The sequence below is a fragment of the Crinia signifera genome, chromosome 1, assembly GCF_055691185.1.
Source record: "Crinia signifera chromosome 1, ASM5569118v1, whole genome shotgun sequence".
Classification (NCBI taxonomy): Eukaryota; Metazoa; Chordata; class Amphibia; order Anura; family Myobatrachidae; genus Crinia; species Crinia signifera.
Genome location: NC_139217.1, coordinates 449,465,352 through 449,487,150, shown reverse-complemented (window position 1 = coordinate 449,487,150; position 21,799 = coordinate 449,465,352). Strand labels below are relative to the sequence as shown.

Sequence of the window (21,799 nt, the reverse complement as noted above, 5' to 3'; positions counted from 1 at the left end):
AGACAGCCTGTATCTGCAGTACCTATCTGCACTTCCTGTACCTGTGAGACCAGCTCACAAACAGCCTGTATCCGCACTTCCTGTATCTGTGAGACCAGCTCACAGACAGCCTGTACCTGCACCTCCTGTACCTATCTGCACTTCCTGTACCTGTGAGACCAGCTAACAAACAGCTGGTCTCACAGGTACAGGAAGCGCCAAATATGGCAGTACAGGGTCTGGAACTAAACGGACCACATTGAAAACCTACCCCCTTTTTCTTACTGAATAACCTTTTACATTTTTTTTACATAAAACAGTTTTCTGGGGGTCCAAACGAGTATCCTGCCAACTACGCCAAATGTTACCGGTGGGTTTAAATTTGAGGAGACCCAGATGGGTGGATTCCCAGAAAAATACTTCAACAAATGACTTTAATATTAAAGTAGGAATGTATTAAAAAGTATACTTAGCAGCAGTTATTATCAGCAGAATTTCCAATACATCATACACATCAGCAAACTCAGGAGCCCCGCCCACCGCGACAAGAGGCTGAGTTGGTTTCAAATCATTCTGGCACTTCTGCAGTCAGTGTTTCATCCAAAAATGAGGCTACCCGAACACTGACAGAGTCCCGGCCATATACTGTAGTCCACAGAACACCTGAGCAAGCTGTTTCATAGGTGCAGTCCAGACCACTAAATTATAATAAATTCACCTCAACTATAAATGTTCAAACTAAAATATTACCCAATGTATACACAGGATTAATGTATCGTCCCAGGATTAAGACAAGGTTGAAAAACACTTGCAACCAGGAAGTAACCATTGGGAAAAACCTAAAACAGCCTAGATCAGCTCATAAGGGAATATACTGTATATAGTATATTGTATATTCTTATCCTACCACCATTTATATTCGTATAACAACCACCCACTAGACATTATATCATATACCAGTGTTTTTCTACCATTGTGCCGTGATACACTAGTGTGCCTTGAGCTGTTCTCAAGTGTGCCCCAGACCTAGAGATGCCCAAACCAGTTTACAGCCACCACCAGTTCAACTGTTATTTACTGGTCTCTTATTTTCATGTAAATGGCCAATGTATTTTATATTTGTTACCTGTGGGCACCAGTGTGATTTTTTTAATATATGGGTGCCAATAGGTTTGGTTTTTTCCTGTGGGGGCCCATCTGTTTTGCCCTGTGGGGATCTCATGGTGTGTCTTGGCAATTTTGACTAAGCGATTTGACTAGATACAACAGCGATTTTGACTAAGCGATTTTGTCTATGGGAGGATTTGGACTATACCAGAATAAACATACTTGCTTGGTATTCATTGCAGATTGCCTAGTGAATGTCTCCCTCAGCAGTGAACACCAGCGATTTTGACTAGACAGCCAGCGATCTAGTCCAAATATTCTTGCCTGGCAACTCTTTCTTACTAAGCGATTTTATAGGGCAATTTCTCTAACCTTGACAGCGATCTTTACTAACCTTCTAAACAATTTTTACTATGTAGTCAAAATCACTTAGAAGGATCTCTCCGTGTGTACATCCCTTATTTGTACTGAAGCTGTACACAACCTAAGACCACTCACATCAGACTAAGGAAATATATACATTTTCATCAGTCCTGATACAGGGAGATCTGTAAAACAGATTAAGGGCGGGATGTATTAAAATACATCGCCGCCCTTCGCCGGATGTCCGCCGCGATGCCAGCGCATATGTGCTATCATATGCGGCTGGCATCGCGATGCGGTGACGGAGCCCCCCCGCGATACCTGGATTCTGGTGTGCGGGGGGTCTCCGTCACCTCCCTGCAGCCTGGCTCTCCCCTCACGCCGGGGACAGCTAATCAGGCTGTCCCCGGCGCCGCCTCCTCCTCTCTGCAGCCGGAAGGATGTCCGGCTGCTTCACTAGGGGGAGGAGGGATTTACCTTCCGGGGTCCAGGAGGACCCTTCAGGAAGGTAAGCCAGAGGGGGTGTCGGCGAGGCGGCGGGTTTGCTTTGGAGGCGGCGAAAAGAAGCCCATAGGCTTCTATAGGGTATCGCCACCCAAAGGTGGCGATACCCTTCAATGGTATCGGTTTTGATACATTGGAAAATGCGGTAAAACCGGGGACTCAAATCACAAAAACAGGAAAAAATAGTAATAAAGTAGAAAATAAATAGGTACCACGTATTAGTGGCAGGTGGGGACAGTGGCAGGTGGGGAGTATGACTGGAGCGGTACACCTGTCAAACCGTAATGCAGAAAAATAACTGTTGCCAGCTTATTACTATTATTTATTATTGTTATATTACTATTTATATTATTGTTTTACTACTATTTATTATATGTATTTTTTTGGACTGGTCTGATAATTCTGCTGCTCTGTATAGGAAGGGGCAGAGTAGACTTTATCTGCTGAGGAGACTGAGATCCTTTGGAGTGCAGGGAGCGCTCCTGAAGACCTTCTTCAACTGTGTAGTGGCATCAGCCATATTCTATGGAGTGGTCTGCTGGGGCAGCAGTGTTTCAACAGCTGACAGTAAGAGACTAAACAGACTGGTAAGGAAGGCCAGTTCTGTCCTAGGAATGCCTTTGGATTCTGTAGAGGTTGTGGGTGAGAGGAGAATGATCAACAAGATGATATCATTATTGGATAATGCTTCACACCCGCTCAAAAACGTTTTGACAGATCTGTGTAGCACTTTCAGTGATAGGTTGCTTCACCCTCGATGCTCAACGGAGAGATATCGCAGATCGTTCCTTCCGGCTGCAATTAGAATGTACAACTGTCATGGTCTGAAGAAGACCTGCATGTTCCTAGATTCTTGAGTTATATTGTTTGGATCTTATTATGTGTGTTCTTAATATTATGCTACTACTCTTATCTGTACTTAAACCTTGCTGTAACACTGAAATTTCTCCATTGTGAGACGAATAAAGGGATTCTATTCTATTCTATTCTATTCTATTCTATTGCTTTATCCTGAAATCTAATATTTTAAAACATTCCCTCTAGAAACTCATTCGCTCCTGAGCAGCAGAGGAGTCGGGACAACATTCTGATTCAAATAGGTGCAAGGAAAATATATAGTGTGACCGCAAGAGAGCCAGTGTTCCCTATTGACACAGGTCAGTAATAGGGTCTCAAACTAATCCCCTCTACAGCTTTAAAACTGTGCTGCCTTCAGCTTCCTTGCAGAAAACCAATGACCTAGATAAACAGATAATCTGTATTGCGGATTATGGACCTTATTCTAGTTGAGGCTCGCAAGGCTGTGAAATTCGAAGCCTTGCAAGTCTACCAAATTCAGCCCCCATCCCACGCCGCGATCCCCCACAAACATGCGAATAGCAACTTGTGTGCAGGGATGAAATCATTTGATAGTTGCTGATTATCGAATGATTTCTACAGCGATCGCAGACCTAAGACACCCCTGTGGTGTGTGCGAGGGCCCGTGAATAATCAATTTTCCACGGCCGTTCGCACCAAGCGGCTGCCTGTGCGCATAGCGGTTTATGCGCATACAATGTCGTACACCATCTCACCCCTGCGCGAACACGAATAAGGTCCCGTATTTCCATTTTATTCCACATTTAGTTTTAATTAACTTTTATGGACCTTTTCCAAGATGCGACACAACATCTGTGGTCCCGGGCGTGTTGGTATTGTGGTTAATTTATAAACTCTTTGCTGAATCATGTTTTTATTAAGCTGCGACTGCACTAATGCATTCAAGAGGAAAGACTGGGAAATGTTTGTTCAAGTCAAAACCTGCGGCGGTAACTCCGTGAAAAAAAAAAAAAAGACAATCTAAAAGAAAAACATACCGTACTATTTTCATTTTCCTCTCTAAATCCAGCCTTGTTTTAAAAAGCTGATATGATTCAACTGCCTCTTCCTGTAAATCCACCCACTCCCTGGCTGTTGGGATTCAAGACAGATGCTTTAGTGTGGAAAGAAGTTAGGAGTATTCCCGAACACAAACTCAACAAGTCTTTAACGTCGAACTCTCCGGGATCCAGCCTGTCTCTCACTTGATCCTTAACTTTGGGAATCTCCTGAACATGGGAAGGGAATTTCTGCTTTCGTAAGGGAACAGTAAGTAAAATCGTTCTCACCACTGCTACAGAAAGCATTCTTTGTGCTATTTGTACGGCACTGTAATACGAGACCGGATCTCAGGGCCAGAACTACTTCAGAGCATTGGGGCACAGTGTTTGCTGCTATTAGCTGTCAAGTGCTGTGTACATTGCGTGTATTATTCGTTAATAAGCTGAAGTAGTGACAGGTGGCCTAATTGGTGCGGAATGTATGTGATTTCTGCACCCTGTTGGAGTAATACAGTCACTAGTGAAAGTGAAGGAAACCAGCCAGACAATAGGAATGGTCATGTGAACTTACCAGGAAGTGTTTAATTACTAACCGCAGTTGTAAGAAATTCCTTAAATACGCATACAGGTTGAGTATCCCGTATCCAAAATGCTCGGGACCAGGAGAATTTTGGATAACGGATTATTCCGTATTTCGGAATATTTTAATATTTCAATGATGTATTTTGAAGTATCTTGCATGTATGCTGTATAAACACATAAAATAGACACAAATATATTTTATTACCACATAAAATACAAACAAATATATTTTATTTGTTCAAAAAACAAGGTTTCAAAACATGAAACAAAATTTGTGTACTATCTCAGATATTGAATATGAATGCCAAGCAATCATTTTCTTGCACATATATAGTGCCAGTTACATATCATGTCACCAGTAGTGCTGTTACAAATGTCCCCAGTGAGTTTTTAGCAAAAAAAATATATATTTTTTTCACTTTCTGGAATGTATGGTTTTCGGAATAATTCGAATAACGGATACTCGGATACGGGATACTCAACCTGTATTTACTATCTCTAGTATCCACGTTTTGAAGATTTCTCTTTTTTTGAGACACCCCTATTTATTTTTTCTTTAATAATGGCCAGTTGCATATTTTAGGATCTCCAATTTTGTATATATATTCGGACTATTTTCTTGTCTTGATGGGACTTATTCACTATCCTTACAAGTAGGCGGAAATGTAAATGTTCGGCTAGTTTTGCAAAACTTAATTACTGGCCCAATTCATTAAACAGGTAACACGGGTTATTTCACGGAAATCGCTTTCTTGCCTGTCATTTATAAATCAGAACGTTTTATTTCCCAATTCATTACGCCCTGAAAAAACTAAATATTCAGTATTTGACATACTTGCCGACTTTTGAGCTGCCCTCTCCTGGAGAGGGCAGCCAGCTCTGTTAGGCAGGTGGGCGGGGCCATGGCTGGGAGTGAAAAAGAGCCGGTTCGGGGGCGTGGCCACACAGATGCTGCCCTGTTGCGATCGTATTAGCGGCATTTTACCTGCGGACCCCCCCACCGAGGGACACATCGCGGGAGCTGGGGGGATATGCGGGAGGATTGCCACCCTTTCCAGGGGGGGCCGGGAGGGGGACCAGATTTCCGGGACCCTCCCGGCCATTCCGGGAGGGTAGGCAACCCTGGTATTTGATTGACACCCATTCTGGAAGCATTGCCATACCTCCCAACTTAGGGCATCATTCACACCTGCTCGCTTGGCTGCGTATATTTGCACGCCCACCCACTGCCTGAATCCCTGCACTATGCTGCACCTGCATAGAACAAAAATCATTGAATGATTTTTCTTCTGTTGATAATGAAAAGTGAACCATGACTTACTTTTCATTTGAACTCTTCCTGACGAATTGGAGGCGGGCAATGGAAAAATGGGAGGGTCAATGTGTGTGTGTCTGTGTAGACTCGGATGGAAGGGTCAGGGCTCATGTTATGACCCACATTACCGTTACTTTGGGGGGGTGCCCAGAGCCCCCCAGCTAACCTCCCGGCACTATAAGATGCATGTACAAGCATAGGTGAATCTAGAATTATGGTAATGGGTGGTCCCAGATGCGGACACAATAGAAGGGGGACCTTTGCGCGGCGTAGCCGCGTGGCAAAAGGGGGCGTGGCCTCATGTGAAGGAGGCGTCGCATCCTAAAAAGGGGGTGTGGTATTACACTTTAGACAATACACAGTAATGCGCATTAAACATTTTAGCAAACTCCGTAATACCCATTGCACATAAAGCCACACGTCGTAATGCCAATTACACATACGGCCACACACCATAATGCCCATTACACATTGTGCCACACATCATGATGCCCATTACATACTATATAACAAACCGTAATGCCCATTACATATTTGCCACATAAGTGCTGCTTACCTACGTGCTAATTGCTAGGGGGTTCTTGCTTGATGGCACCATAGTACCCATTACACATGATGCCGAACACCATAGTACCCATTACACATGATGCCACACACCATAGTACCCATTACACATGATGCTGCACACCATAGTTCCCATTACACATGATGCTGCACACCATAGTACCCATTACACATGATGCCGCACACCATAGTACCCATTACACATGATACCGCACACCATAGTACCCATTACACATGATTCCGCGCACCATAGTACCCATTACACATGATGCAGCGCACCATAGTACCCATTACACATGGTGCCGCACACCATAGTACCCATTACACATGATGCCGGGCACCATAGTACCCATTACACATGATGCTGCACACATAATGTCCCTTACACATGATGCTGCACACATAATGCCGCTTACACATGATGCTGCACACCTTAATGCCCCTTACACATTAAGCCACACATTATGCGTAATGCCCCCACATACCGCCACTTGTAGCATCCCTTAAGCAATGCCCCCAAAAGTGCCACTTACTGTACATTTTTATATGAGCCTTTGCTGCTGCTGCAGGGAGAGATGGAGAGCGGTGCAGCTGCTTCTATGGGGAGAGGAGCAGAGCGCAGCGCAGAGCACGCTCCCACTCCCCTCCTGGTGTCCCCTCTAGCCGAGTGGACATTTGAAATATTGTACTGTTGTTGTGCGTGACGTTGCGGGAGCACACTGGGCGCCGGCACCACATGATTAAAGGGGGGGTGGGCTGAGGTGAAAGCGGGGAGAAGAATTGGAACGGAAGCTGCAGGGGTGACAGTCATTGACAGCTGGGCAGAGAGAAGGGGGCTGCCCGGCTGTATTCAGAGCACTGCAGGTCACGGCTGTTTGAAATAATACCCCTTTCACAACAGAAAATGCAGGGATTTACCCGGGAATATGGTCCCAGGATCATGCAGGGACTTTCCCAGGCTGACCCCTTATACACCAGCCCAGTCCCTGCATTTTCTGGTGTTAGGGGGAGATACAACCACTCCCCTCTCCCTACCCCCCTTTAACCAACCAGCTATATCTTCGGAACCAACTGACCCATTTACATGAGACCAGTATCATATTGAAGAACTTTTGAGTTGGCTTCGAATGATTTTGGTCCCGTGAAACTGGGCTGTTTGGTTTCAGAGAAATATGCCCTCAAAGAACATAAACAGTCATGAAATTACATTTAAGAAATGAACCGATATGGATCCAGCCTGGTATCAGATTGAAGGCCCAGCGATTTGGGTTCGACTGAGATCAACCTAGAGCTTCAGTGATGCCGAAGGGGGAACTGGCAGCCGTTGAACTGGGTGGTGGTTGGAATTAGCGGGTCCCATGTTATCCTATGGGGAAAACGTTCCAGGTTTGCCTGCAGTATCTCCGGTTCCCAGGGGGCTAGAGACACAGGGCTGGGCTCCTTGGAAAGCCCCATCCCTCAGCTACAAAATGGGCTAATGGGTGGTCCTGTGCACCCCCGGACCACCCCCTAGATTCACCTATGTGTACAAGGTGTCTGTGCAGTGATCACCGCTGATCACAGGCTCTCCCACTAGGCCTACGTGTGGTACAGGGGGACAGTGTCCAAATAGTGAGATTGTCCTGCTGTAATTAGGACATTGGGAAGGTATGGCATTGGTTGTGGTAATCTTTTAGGCTTGTACTTTAATGCTTACCGATCATCGTAATGTCCTCCCAGAGCAGCACCGTTTCAGGGCTCAAAGGAGTCCAGTGCCTACACCCAGTCCCCCACCCTTGTGATGTCATGATGTCACACAATAAGCATGGGGGATGCACACTGCACCTCTCTATATGGTAGGGTGTCTGCCCATCCACCGCGCAAACTGTACCCAGTGCATATATCGATTGCTTGGCCATTCGACCTGGTTGGTGGAATTGGTCGCACACCCTTTGTTACAGCCCTGACCCCCCAGTTTAGTTTGTCATGAAATTTTAATTTCCTTTAATCATCCATACGCCTTTGTTTATCTGTAGTACATTCCTGGGGGTTATCCTGTATTATGGAGCTTTGCAGAAGGTATAGCGTCTGAGGATGCCGCTTCTGAGGAAGCTGCTGAAAGAGGATGGTGGAGAAACGCGTTATGGTTTTATTATGGTTTGGTTCTGTTTCCATTTATATCATTTTTCTAAAAACAGGTCTTGAGATATTATACAAATAAAATTGCAATGCGCAAAAATGTCTATTTTCACTCATACCAGTCCTGGCAAGTCATGCTAGGCTACGCCCCTATGCATTTCACCGCTTGGAATTTGTCACAGGGTCAGAGGCCAAGTGACAAAATGCATAGGGGTGTGGCCTAGCTTGTGGAGGGAGTGGACAGTGACGGAATGCTGCTTCATGGTTATAGTAATATACACCTGATTTATGGTGATTGTACAGCGGTGTTTATACCGCTAAACCTGGTATGAGATCTCTAATCTATTTGTCTGGTATTTGGGAATAAAACCTTTTTTTTAATTGATTCATGCACTAAGGAAGCGCACCTTCTTACTTTTTAATCCTTGTGGTATTATATTGTATATATTAATGTTTTGTAATTAATATATATTTTAACACGGGCTATGTGCAATTGTTTTGATTGTTATACTGCTATATTGTGATATATTAAATTACCGGTAAGCTACATACATTCACCAGCTAGTGAGCTGTATTGTTGCACTGATGCTCTTCTCCATCCAAGCAGTGTCTGTAACAGTGAGTACGGCTCTACCCATTACTCCTTCAATAAAGCACTCCACTAAGCACCCTGGGCTGTCGTTGTCTTAGGGTACAACTGTACAGTAGAAATTAGCTGTTCTCATTTACGCCGCTAAATAATAAACACACATTGAGCGGTATAATATTAGCCCCTCAGGCAGCTAAAGCCGAATCCCCGAAAGGACATAGGTTGCGCTGAACCTGTGTGTTTTTGGAGTGAAATGTGTCTTTTCACAGGAAAGCAGTTTTTTGCTCCCGAAGTTTAACCCTTTGAGTGTCAAATTAATTTGTTAAGATAAAAATAGGTGTGAAAATTGCCAAGAATAACATTTGTATTCATTAGAATAACCAGTAATGTTACCTTATATAGGAAATATAATCTTTTTTTTACACAAAATTTTTATTTGAATTTATATAACAAATGTGAGCAAATCGATATCCCCTAAAAAACATAGTGTAAAAAAAAAACGGGAAAATGTTATGTTTTCAAACGCCATTATCTTATGATCCATTAAAGTACACAGTGGAAGCCTCATTTTAGGAATCTATGTTTGTTGTGTACACACATTGGGCCTGTGGAAATATGAGGACAGTGAAGAGGAGTCACCGGCACCAAAAATAAGCTGCAAATTATATGTTTTGATGACTGCAGCTCTCAAGGGGTTTGGAAGCCTTTCCGGGCGTTAAAAACCATATAATGTATTGCCGTGCGCCTTAATTACCTGAGCCTTTATGGAGACTTACATCTGTCGGCGAAAGATTAGACTGAGAATTATACAACTGAGCATTATGGGAAGGTAACAAGTTTTAGATTAAAAAAAAATTATGTCAATTAAAGATTATAGTACAAAGTATGGTACTGCTTTCCTAGCACGGCGCCCGTCTCATTGATTGTATGCCTTAAGTTTAAGGTACTTAAGGCATACAATCAACGCGATGGACCCGATTTTTTAATCTCATGGATCCTATGCATACATAAGATGCATGAGATCCATGAGATGCATGAGATAAAAAATCGTGAGCCCCCAATAACCATTGTCAACGCCACCAGCACTATCAACGCCAACCCGAAGCTTGGCGAGCGCAGTGAGCCCGCGAGGGGCGGCGGTACGCGTCCTCTGACCTTTTCATACCCCCACTATCCACGTCGGCGTGGAGTTGATTTTATATAGTGTGGCGAGCGCAGCGAGCCACCGAGCCCGAAGCGTGGCGAGCGGATGCGGACTACTTTGCATGTATTCGGCGTCCGCTCGCCACGCTGCGGGCTTGGTGGCTCGCTGCGCTTGACACACTATTTAAAAACAACTCCACGCCGACGTGGATAGTGGGGGTATGAAAATGTCGGAGGACGCGTACCGCCGCCCCTCGCGGGCTCGCTGCGCTCGCCACGCTTCGGGTTGGCGTCAATAGTGGGGTGGCGTTAACAATGGGGGGGCCATTTCACCCATGAGGGGGGGGGGTTAGCAATTAAATTTGGGGTTTTGGGGGCTTTTTACATTGATTCCAAAAATCTTACAAAAATCATCACTGCTTGGCTCCCTTTTGTTATTGATTAATGTTTCATACACCTAAACCTTCCTCGACAAATACTCTATAAAATAGTGAAAACCACATAAAAAAAACGCCCAGCAGTTCTCAAAATTAGCTCCAATTAAATGGTCCCATGCCTTTGCTTTGATACGGTCCAGTTCCTCTCCTTGAAATACATATTTTACACAAAGCAATATCCTGCAAAGATCCAATAGATTTCTGCGCATTCACGTAATTCTGGGACAAAATAACACTTGGCAGCTAAAATACAGTGGGACACAATGACACCAACAAGATAGGATTTTATTGTCTCCATTAAAAAATGGCACTGTCATAAGTGTGTTACTTTGATTTATCATAGTGGGTATATATATAAACAGATTTTTCCATGGACTCAGAACAGGTATATATATATATATATATATATATATATATATATATATATATATATATATATATATACCTGTTCTGAGTCCATGGAAAAATCTGTTTCTATAAATAGTACTGATAAGTCACATTGAGCTCAGACATGCTGGTGACCACCTCCTTGTCTGTAGAACGCTTTATTTTTAGGGCCTGGCTGCCTGCTGTACGCACTGTCTCTGCAACCCAGGAATAAGCTGTGCAATACATTGGTGAAAGTTTGTGCCGGTGTGTGTGTTTAATCTAAAATAAAATATATTTTAAATTCAATCTATTTCCTCCTCCTGAATATCTCCATGACGCACTGCAGGCACAGTGTATGTGTGTGTGTGTGTGTGTGTGTGTGTGTGAGTGACAGCATGCTATGGCTGTCAGGAATATTCTTTCAATTGTTCTACTACAAGTGCCAGCATGCCCAAACATGCAGCAGGGGCATGTTATAATCTTATGGGGTTGGGGCGCACAAGGTCCCCCTTCCCATCCCTCACATCAGTGGCGTAACTAGAAATTTTTCTCCCCTTGCAAAAAAAAGTATTTGGTGCCCCCCACCCCTATATATATATATATATATATATATATATATATATATATATATCTATAGTCAAACACACGCGCGCATTCTCAATAAGACATAAAACAATGCGGTTCCTAGAGAAGAGATTGCTACACATAATAGCACAATTCAGTAAAAGGTCCCATGAGACAAACATTAAATTTGTGACTCAATCAATAAATAAAAACACATTCAAACTACCTTCTCAGACGTTGTCCAATCACATTACACCATAGAAGCATCCGTCACACCAGTGACATGGTGCGGGGATAGCTAGGTAGGAAAGAAATCTGATAGGAGGATTCAAACAAGTTGCTGTCCATTTAAACCCACTCAGGACAACCGCGACGGTTGCCCTGAGGAAGATCTGCGAAGCATCCGTCGGCAAAACTAGCTGTGCGCCGCGCTGCATGTACTAATAAGGCTCCAGTCTGTGTCTGTATTATCAATCCTTTTAAGTACTCTAATGTATCACATTTGTATGATATTGTTTTAATAGCCATTGATTAAATAGCCCGATCTGCCGGGAGACTCCGTTGAGCACCTCTACGGCGGCGGGACAGAGATTCCGGGATTCCCCAGCTCACATCTAGTCAGCGGTAACATACGTGCATATCAATCTAGCAGCACGTCATCTTACTATATCTATTGTACTTTCGTTCACAGTGGATCTGGCAGCTTAACACGGACCTTCCACTCCACTATTGAGACAGCCTGGGAAGACAGTACCGCTGAACTAGATAACAAGATATATATCTCCAACACTTTAGTGCACTAAACCCTTCACATGTGCAGTATGAAATAAAATTTTCTTATCTCAATTCAGCCGGCTGTATATCGATTTTCTCTTCCAGATTTCTCAATATGTATCATATAGGGAAGAGAAATAGAGCTACCATAGTGCAATTCAATTTTTTAATACAATCTTATACACACAGTAAAAACACAGAATTTCCTTGTATGGTTAAAACGCAATTACCATAGAGTTGTATATCCAGTGATGGCATGCCCTGTGCAATATAAAAGAGTACATTTGAGGTCTGAGCATAAGTTTGGCAAAAAAAATGGACTCACCCATCGTGCACTAGGTGACCTCTGCTGGTGGGTCCCTAGATGCAGTTATTTGTGCTTTATGTTGATTAAGGACAGACTCAGGGACATTTTAACTGCAGTGTGGGCCCCTGAGCAAAGCAATGCATTGGGGCCCTTACCCATTCTCCCCTCCTAGGGGTGTGGGGTGCTATCAGCAGCAGCTTTGATGTCCCACGGGTGGCAGGGGGTGCTCTATCTTCCACTCAACATGTAGGAACTGGAGCAGTAACTTGTACTAATTACTCCTTTACTGCACAGGTGGTGGGAGGGTAAACACTAACGTGTGGAAGGGGGCACTGAGCTGAATGAAGGGTCCCTTGTAAATGACTTCCAGGGACGTAGGGGGTGTTTTATACGCAGGGGAGGGTTGGATAATGGAGTGGGCTTAATATTCGTCATTTTCCGGTGGAAGGGCAGCTTGTTTGACTGCAGATATCGCCATTATCTGGAAATAGATTTCTTAGCCTTCAATAGTATAAAAACCTAGGGCCAAATGTAATAGGGGGAGAGTTTTAGAAAGTGAGAGATTTTGGGAGAGTTTTCCCATGTTTTTTAAAGCAGCAATCAATTATACTGCAAAACCAGGTTGATTTTGCCATGTAATTGATTGCTGCTTTAAAAAACATGGGAAAACTCTCCCAAAATCTCTCACTTTCTGAAACTCTCACCCTATTACATTTGGTCCCTAGAGTCCCAACTTTCAGGAGGTGCTGGGAACTTGGGGATCAGAGATCAGGAGCCAGAGCAATCCATTGACAAAAATATAAAACTGTACACCAGACGTTTGGAGCTGGAGCAGGGACCAGCTGCTGGAAGGCTGATATCTCTGGTTCTGGGCATGATACAGACAAGCTGCTAGTGTCGACAGAAAGGGGAGAGTCCCAGCTTTTGGAATATACTCTCAGGAAAACAAGTCTAAGTCAGACTAAACCTGAGAAATATGACCGGGAATTGCAATTAACAGGTCGGATGTGGACTGCTGCTTTGAAGTTGGATATCTCCAGTTCCCCAGGGCCGATTTTCAAAATTCTGGTATCCCTGGAAAAAGGGGACCCTCAGCTATCAGAATAGGTCCCTTATACACCTGGGCCCCATGGGCAAATGCCCATTAAGCCCATACGAAAAGACGGCCCTGGACAGACTAAAGGGGGATAAATTAGCTACAGTAATAAAGAACCCAAAGGGATCCCAACACAAAAAAAAATCCCTGATAAATAGCAACCAAAATAGCACATAAATCTTTTCATGAAAACGGGTGTTAGAAGGGGTTCAACTGAATAAGGGAGTAGATAGGGCCGTTATGCAGTGTAAGCCATTGGGGATTCCCAATGTAACCCTATGAGCCAGTCTGGCCCTGGTAGTAGCAGCCATATTGTTGTTGTATTGTTGTATGCACAGAGCAGATAAAGATGCAATAAGGCCCATGCAATATACTTGGTTAGATCGCCGTTTCCTCTCCATTTGTCAAAAAAATAAACATAAAAACAGGGTGAGGCAATCAAGACCTCTGATACCCCTTTCACACCACACCTCAGCGACAACCCAGCAATTATACCCGGGTTCTAAGATGGGTTATACCCGGGTCACCCTTTGTATAATGGGTGACCTGAGTTTAATGTGAAAGCGCCCGGCATTGCGATGTGAAAGGGGTATTAGTGACTACCGGCCCTCAGGTGGGAACCTAGGTTGTTTTATAGAGGATTTGGCTATGATTATGGAAGGCATCCCTCCGGGGAGTCTGGAAAATCTCCTTATATTCTCAATAGGCCATTGTGTCAGGTGAATGCTCCAGTGATCTACTTGTTCTGCTTGTGATATTTGTCTGCACAGCAGTTTTCCCTGACATGTCCAGTTCCTTCCAATGCCTTATCTCTCTAACTGATGTCTTGTTTTATATCTGTGAGCAGAACCAGGAGCAATATTACTGTTAGTCTGCAGTTGGTACAGTATGTACTAACCCAGTCATGTCCGGCCAGTAGGGTTACCACCTCATCCCTTTACTTCCAGAAACATATTAATTACACAGGTTCCACTTATCGCGGGAATGTCTTGTTTTTTTGGGACGTTTCCGCGTCCCTCCTGCGGCTGGTAATGTCACGCGTCTACAAAATACTGCTCCTTGCCCCCACGCCCAGCCCGCCACCAGTAGATGGCCATCTTTAATATGCTATCCCCTCTTTTCCATCCGGGGATTGCAGGCTGTGCCAGGTCTGGATTTCTGCAGTGCAGATTCATCTCTATGGTTATGGCTGCACGATTGTGTACTGAATCCCAGGATATTATCATCATAATAGAATTCCCAAGAATCTCCTACAGATATCTTTGTCATTACTAGAACATTCATTCTGCTGGCGGAATCTGTTCACAGCGTGCCTGAGATTGGGAAATCACCAAGGTTTGGATTTCTGGAGAATTTCACATTTACTGAAGAGAAAGTATAATCATATATAATGATAATATTTATTCAAAGTAAGGTTATATTACAGATATATGGCAATATATATTCCTTTGTACGGTGCTGCGAAACACTTGTGGCGCCTTATAAATAAAATTATAATAATAATATATAATTTTTATATACAGTGTAGCATTACATAATATAGTGCTATACCTCCCAACCTTGACAGTGTCTCGATTGGGACCCCTTTGTGTGGCAAAGCAACAGCACTATTAAAGAGGGCATGGCCTTAGCAAAAGGGCATATGGGCTATGCGACGACATGCCTGCTGGCCACACCTTTTGTTTGCCATCACAATGAGGGCATGCTCCGTCTGCTGTGAGCTGCTATCAAATAATCCAGAACATGCTGACCGAGCTCAGGACACTGCCCCCACCCCCACCCGCCGCTTTGTCCCTCCTCCTCTGATTGGTGCTCAATCTATCTTCTGCACTCACACACCCCTTCCCCCCCAACACTACATCTGCCATTCTCTGATCTCCCTCTTGCTCTGTACCACAAACACCTCAACCCCCCCACTCCCACTCCACACCTTTCTCCCCTCCCACTCCTTCTCCCACCCTCTACTCTATCCCTCCCCTGTTCTCATACAAAGTTCCCATCCTAGGTCCAGAGGTGGAAGTATCATTGGTACAGCAGCTACAGTCCCTTTGTCACCCTCTGCCTCTCCCTGTCACCCTCTGCCTATCCCTTTTACCCACTGCTGTGTTGCATATTGTGAACTTGGATTGGGGTGGAGGCCCAAATGATATTTTTGCACCTGGGTCCATCGCCCACAAGTTCCGTCACTACCTAGGTCTGTCCCCTCTCCCTAGTAGTGGGATACATTGGGGCGCACGTCCCGGCCTGCACTGTGCATGCAGTCAGGACACGGGACAGACCTTATAAATGACTATATTGATGAAGTGCCAATAGAAGAGGTGACATACAGTATAACTGTGTAGAGCAAACACTACAATCCTTATGTAAATACAGCTGGTATTTTTACAGGAGCTGCACTGATTGTTATTGTATTAGACCACTGAGTAACTTCCCCACTTTACTTCAATGGGCTTTTAATGAGTCCTCAAGTCTATTACTGTAAAATCTGGCATCATATTAACCTTCCGATAAAACTGCCACATAACATTTAGGACTTGTGTCTGTGCTACTGTGTAGCTGAACATAGTTCTACATCTCACAGGGACGAGTTTTTAGCTTAGATTTTTGTAACTGGCCAAACATTCTATTTAAAAATGAATGATTTCCTTCCATGTTTGTAGTCGGCAGGGCCTGCTGATTAAGGGTTTCAGCCACCCTATGCTAATACAGAAGTGTTTCTAACCCCCATTAGGAGCATGTTTATTGTTAATACATACAACATTGCGGCGTTTAAGATGCTGGCAGTCAAAAGACCGACCCTAAGAATCCTGACAGGAGCTCCGTATCGCCCTAACCCCCTTAGCTGTCTCTCTCCCCAGTTCAGCACACAGGACTGAGCAGCATGTGCCGTGCTGGGGAGAGAGGCTGTGCTGCAGCGGCAGTCTGTCCTCTCTCTCCCCACTGCCCGGCAATGTAATGGCCATTACACATCGTTCCACACTCTGTGATGCCCATTACATATTGTGCCACACACTGTGATGCCCATTACACATTGTGCCACACTCTGTGGTGCCCATTACACATTGTGCCACACTCTGTGATGCCCATTACACATTATGCCACACACAGTGAAGTCCATTACATATTATGCCACATAAGTGCCGCTTACCTACATGCTCAATGCAAGTGGTTACATGCTCGATGCCAAGGGCTTCATGCTTGATGCCAAGGGGGTTTCATGCTAATTGCCAAGGGGGATTACATGTTCATTGCCACAGGGGAGTTAAATGCTCAACCCAATTGGGGGTTAAATGCTCGTTGCCAAGAATTATTACATGCTCATTGACAAGGTGGAGTAAAATGCTCATGCCAAGGGGGGCTGAAATGCTTCTTGCCAAGGGGGACTGAAATACTTCCGCTCTTTCACAGCTGGGCAGAGAGCTGTGCGCTGCCCGGCTCTATTCAAGCTCAGAGCAAGTCCGCGGCTATATTGAAATCTCCCACTGGCTCGCAAGCCAATCAGAGCTCGCGGTCCGGCAGCCAATCAGGAGTGGCACTGGTGAGATTCAATTGGCTTGAGAGGCAGCGCAAAATTTTAAAATAGCCACGGCGCGGACCTGTCCTGCTCTGAGTCATTGCACCAGTCTCTGCCTGGCTATCTCTCTTTGACGGAGGAGAACCAGACCCGTCCTCCACTCCTCCAGCGGCCAGCAATAAGATAGGCGGCGTAGATTTGCCCATGCTAATGAGCATGTTTTGAATTAATCCTAATTGGTGTGTAGTGTCATTTTTTTTCTGGAATTACTGAGCGATGGAATGATTGATAAGCCCCATACACACTGGAAGATAAAGTGAAAGATATCTTTCATAAGGTTACGGTATACTGGGTCGACAATGTCTAGGTCAACAGTCACTAGGTCTACCGCTAATGGTCAACAGTCACTAGGTCGACAAAGGGTCGACACAAGTTTTTTAAGTTTTTGTGTCTATGTAGACTTATGTCAACATGGACACCATATAAGTGTACAGTGTCGCCTAGTGTGTATGGGGCTTAATAAGGCCATTCTACTATGGGTTTGTATCAAATCACCCTCATCTAATATGTGTTACAAGTTACCCCATCCCCCCACATATGCGTGGGACTTGCATAGATTGTAAGGTTGAGAGCAGGGCCCTCCTACCTCTTTGTATGTGCCATTATCCAGTATTGTTTTATTTATTTATTTAAATATTAAGTTTCTTGAATTGTTACTATGGAGGTTATTCTGATCGGAGCGGCCAAACGTGCGTACGTTCACTATTAACGTACGCTAGCCGTACGCGGCCGTTAGGGTTAGGTCCACCCACAAATCAGCCGCTTACGTACGGGCAGAAATACCGTAGAAGGGGAGTGGCGTACAAATGAGCGTACGGCAACGTACGCGGACGGCCCAGCCCTTGCACTCCGACAACAGGCGTACAACTGAGCGTACGGCGCCGTTTACGGACGTCTTTCGTCCGTCTCCCCACCGACTTCTTGCGGAGATCTGAGCGTACGCCAGTTTGCACGGACGGGTCCCTATTGTTTTCAATGGAAAACACAGCTTATGTCACCGCTCGTGAGAGTGAGCGTACGTCCGTGTACGCTGCCATACTCTTCACATATATGGACCTGCAAATCTTGCCTTTCAACTACAAATCTGACAATTGATTAATTAATCTATTTGTTATTCAATTATTGATTTCTATTAACTCAATTGTCTACCTTAATAAAGACCTAATAAAACAACATTTGAACCCTCATTACATGTATATTTGTTATGTTCTAATGTTGCATTTTAATCACTATCTATGTGTCCCCATATTGCTGTTAATTGTACATCAAGTTATGTTGGTGTTTCTGTATATGTACTAAATATGTCCATAATTTCTTTGTCCACAATGTGTAACATGTATACCTACCCTGATGTTATGTGTGATGTTTTAATCTAACAACATTAAACATTCATGCATTTTCACTATGTGTTATTTTACTCAAAAACACACACATTCACACATCAATCATTACCCCTCACCTCAAATTACAAGTATAACTTACAGTACACATCTGTATGTACCTACCCTTACAAGCCCTCTAACATATTTCTGATTAAAAACACAGGCAATTGCGAACTGTACATTAACTTTTATTTCGGACAAAAATAATAAGGGGGGGGGGGGGGATAAACAAAAATTAAATCCGGGCCTCCAGAAGGCCAAACAGTATTTGGAGGTACAGGAGGGTCAGTACTATCTCCCGCATTAGGGCTGCCACCTCTTCCTGCTGCTGTCCAGTGTCTGTAGAGAAGGGATAAAAAAAAAAAATTAATATATAACATACACAAATGTTTGTTGTATTTGTACATAATAAAAAGTTCAGAGTTATGTGTGAAGGCCACATACATTTGTAAACTACATTGAAGATGGGTCTGCTGTAAACACAGTACTAAAAAATAATATGTTAACACACACATACTGTACATAGTAAATAACATTAATTCAATTACTCCTTCATCAATGAATGTATGCTGTATCCCAATTGGTACTTTGGTTTTGGGGGACTGTCCTCTAACCTCACAATTAGCCTGTGCTATTTAAGGGTTATGAGATTGTTGTGGCTTAAGCACTCCTTACTATTTAAAATTTAGGACATTGCTGTACAAATTATAGGCCTACAGCTATGTTTGTAAAGCATGCATCCGCATGGCCTCACACACTATTACCAAAACAATCTGTACATTTATGTTGCACCAGTGCCAGATTAAGCCTTTGGGGGGCCCGGGGTACTTTAGACCGGGGGGCCCCCTTGCACTTGTCATTACTGGCCGCACACTGCATGGGAGAAAATTATACTGTCAAAACACAGAGTAAACTTGGTTAATGGTTAACTGCAGGGGATATATATATAAATATATATATATATATATATATACATACACACACACACACACACACACACACACCACATGAAAAGCCTGTGTTTGTCCCTCTGCCCCTTACTCTGGAGGAGACCTCACAGTCCTATTGCTGCCTCTGATTAAAAACCCTCCCATGACTAAGCTGCTGCTGCTGTTCTCCATGGACCTGAGAAGCATGTAATGAGCTCCACCAATCAGAGCTCAGCACAAACTTCTCAGCCTCTGTCCTCTGGTGCAAAGTGTCAGGGGACTTAGTCAAGTCCCAGAAATGCACTGCACACTTGTGCAATCAGTGTGCCTTGGCTCCCGATGTTCAGCACCATAAATCATTGTCACATTGGCAGATAGGTGAAGCTGCAGCACTACCCCACCCATGGACAAAACCTTTAGCTAAAAACAAAAAATACAAAACAAATCAATTTTTTTTTTTTAAATACATGCCAACCACAGGGGGCCCCTAACTAGAGGGGGCCCAGGGGCACTGACCCCTTGTGCCTCCATTATAATCCGGCCCTGTGTTGCACATCATGCTGGGAACTGGAGTTACCCAACACCTGGAGCCACATAACTACCACACCACTAATGTCGGATATCTCATTGGATGTACTGTTATGTCAATTATTCAAGGGGTGAGGCATGGCCACACTCAAAAATATCACCAAGGGGACCCTTGTTCCTGGAGAAGGACAGGACACACCTTATGGTCGGCCTGCAGTGATATGTTGCAACTAATGTTGATGTTGGATACACATATGTGGTTGTTGTGATTTTTGATGTGTAGAAATGTGTAGGTCCACATTATACACATTATTTACTTACGGCTACTTGAGCCATCCTGGTCCCCGCTGGTTGGCTGTGCGGTGTTTGGGGTGGTCATGAGCAAGGGGGAGGGGGTGGGGGTTGAGGAGGGGGTGGGGGTTGGGGAGGGGGTGGGGGTGGTGGTGGGGGTGGGGGTTGGGGAAGGGGTGGGGGTGGGGGTTGGGGAGGGGGAAGGGGATGGAGAAATTGTGTGGGCCCCAGCTACAGCCAGTGTCTCCAGTGTTGGGGAGGGGGAGGGGGTGGGGGTGGGGGTTGAGGAGGGGGTGGGGGTGGGGGTTGGGGAGGTGGAGGGGGTGGGGGTTGAGGAGGGGGTGGGGGTGGGGGTGGGGAAGGGGTGGGGGTGGGGGTTGGGGAGGGGGGAAGGGGGATGGAGAAATTGTGTGGGCCCCAGCTACAGCCAGTGTCTCCAGTGTTGGGGAGGGGGTGGGGGTGGGGGTTGAGGCGGGGTGGGGGTGGGGGTTGGGGAGGGGGTGGGGGTGGGGGTTGGGGAGGGGGAAGGGGATGGAGAAATTGTGTGGGCCCCAGCTACAGCCAGTGTCTCCTCTTCTTCCTCCTCCCTCTTCTTCCTCCTCCTCTTCCTCCTCCTCCTCTTCCTTCTCCTCTTCCTCCTCCTCTTCCCTCCTCCTCTTCCTTCTCCTCTTCTTCCTCCTCCTCTTCCTTCTCCTCTTCCTCCTCCTCTTCCTCCTCCTCTTCCTTCTCCTCTTCCTCCTCTTCTTCCTCTCCTCTTCCTTCTCCTCTTCCTCCTCCTCTTCCTCCTCCTCTTCCTCCTCCTCCTCTTCCTTCTCCTCTTCCTCCTCCTCCTCTTCCTTCTCCTCTTCCTCTCCTCTTCCTCCTCCTCTTCTGGCTGCTCCTGGGCTGCCTGGTCCCGGCGTGCCTGCTCCTGGGCTTCTCTGCGGGCTCTTGCCCGTGCTGAAATGTTCATGTTGATGGCATAGAAATCGAAGATTGGGTTTCAAAAAAAAGGGGGAAAGAAAATTCACATTAGTCATGCTCATAACCTTCAAAATTATCATTGCTGTGATATTTCAGACATTTATCATGCAAACTAATTGATATCCTACACCCAAAAACTGAGCAACTACTTACCCCCCCCCCCTATACACCCCCTATACACCCCCCCATATCCCCCCCATATACCCCCATATACCCCCATATACCCCCCATATACACCCATATACCCCCCATATACCCCCCATATACCCCCATATACACCCCATATACCCCCCATATACCCCCATATACCCCCATATACACCCATATACCCCCCATATACACCCATATACACCCCCATATACCCCCATATACCCCCATATACACCCCATATACCCCCATATACCCCCCATATACCCCCATATACCCCCATATACCCCCCATATACACCCCCATATACACCCC

General features: G+C 45.0%; 1 protein-coding gene across 4 annotated transcripts in view; it reads left to right on the top strand.

Moving 5' to 3' along the window:
• Positions 1-21,799, top strand: part of OSMR (oncostatin M receptor) — a 104,140-nt gene that overhangs the window by 41,094 nt on the left and 41,247 nt on the right. For 2 of the 4 annotated variants that reach the window (XM_083154503.1, XM_083154487.1), the window contains exon 1: positions 3,914-4,080. The exons of the other annotated variants lie outside the window; for them this stretch is intronic. The gene's annotated coding sequence lies outside the window, so the exon portion shown is untranslated. Of the gene's footprint in view, positions 1-3,913; positions 4,081-21,799 lie in introns of those variants that run through there. 4 annotated transcript variants of the gene reach the window in all.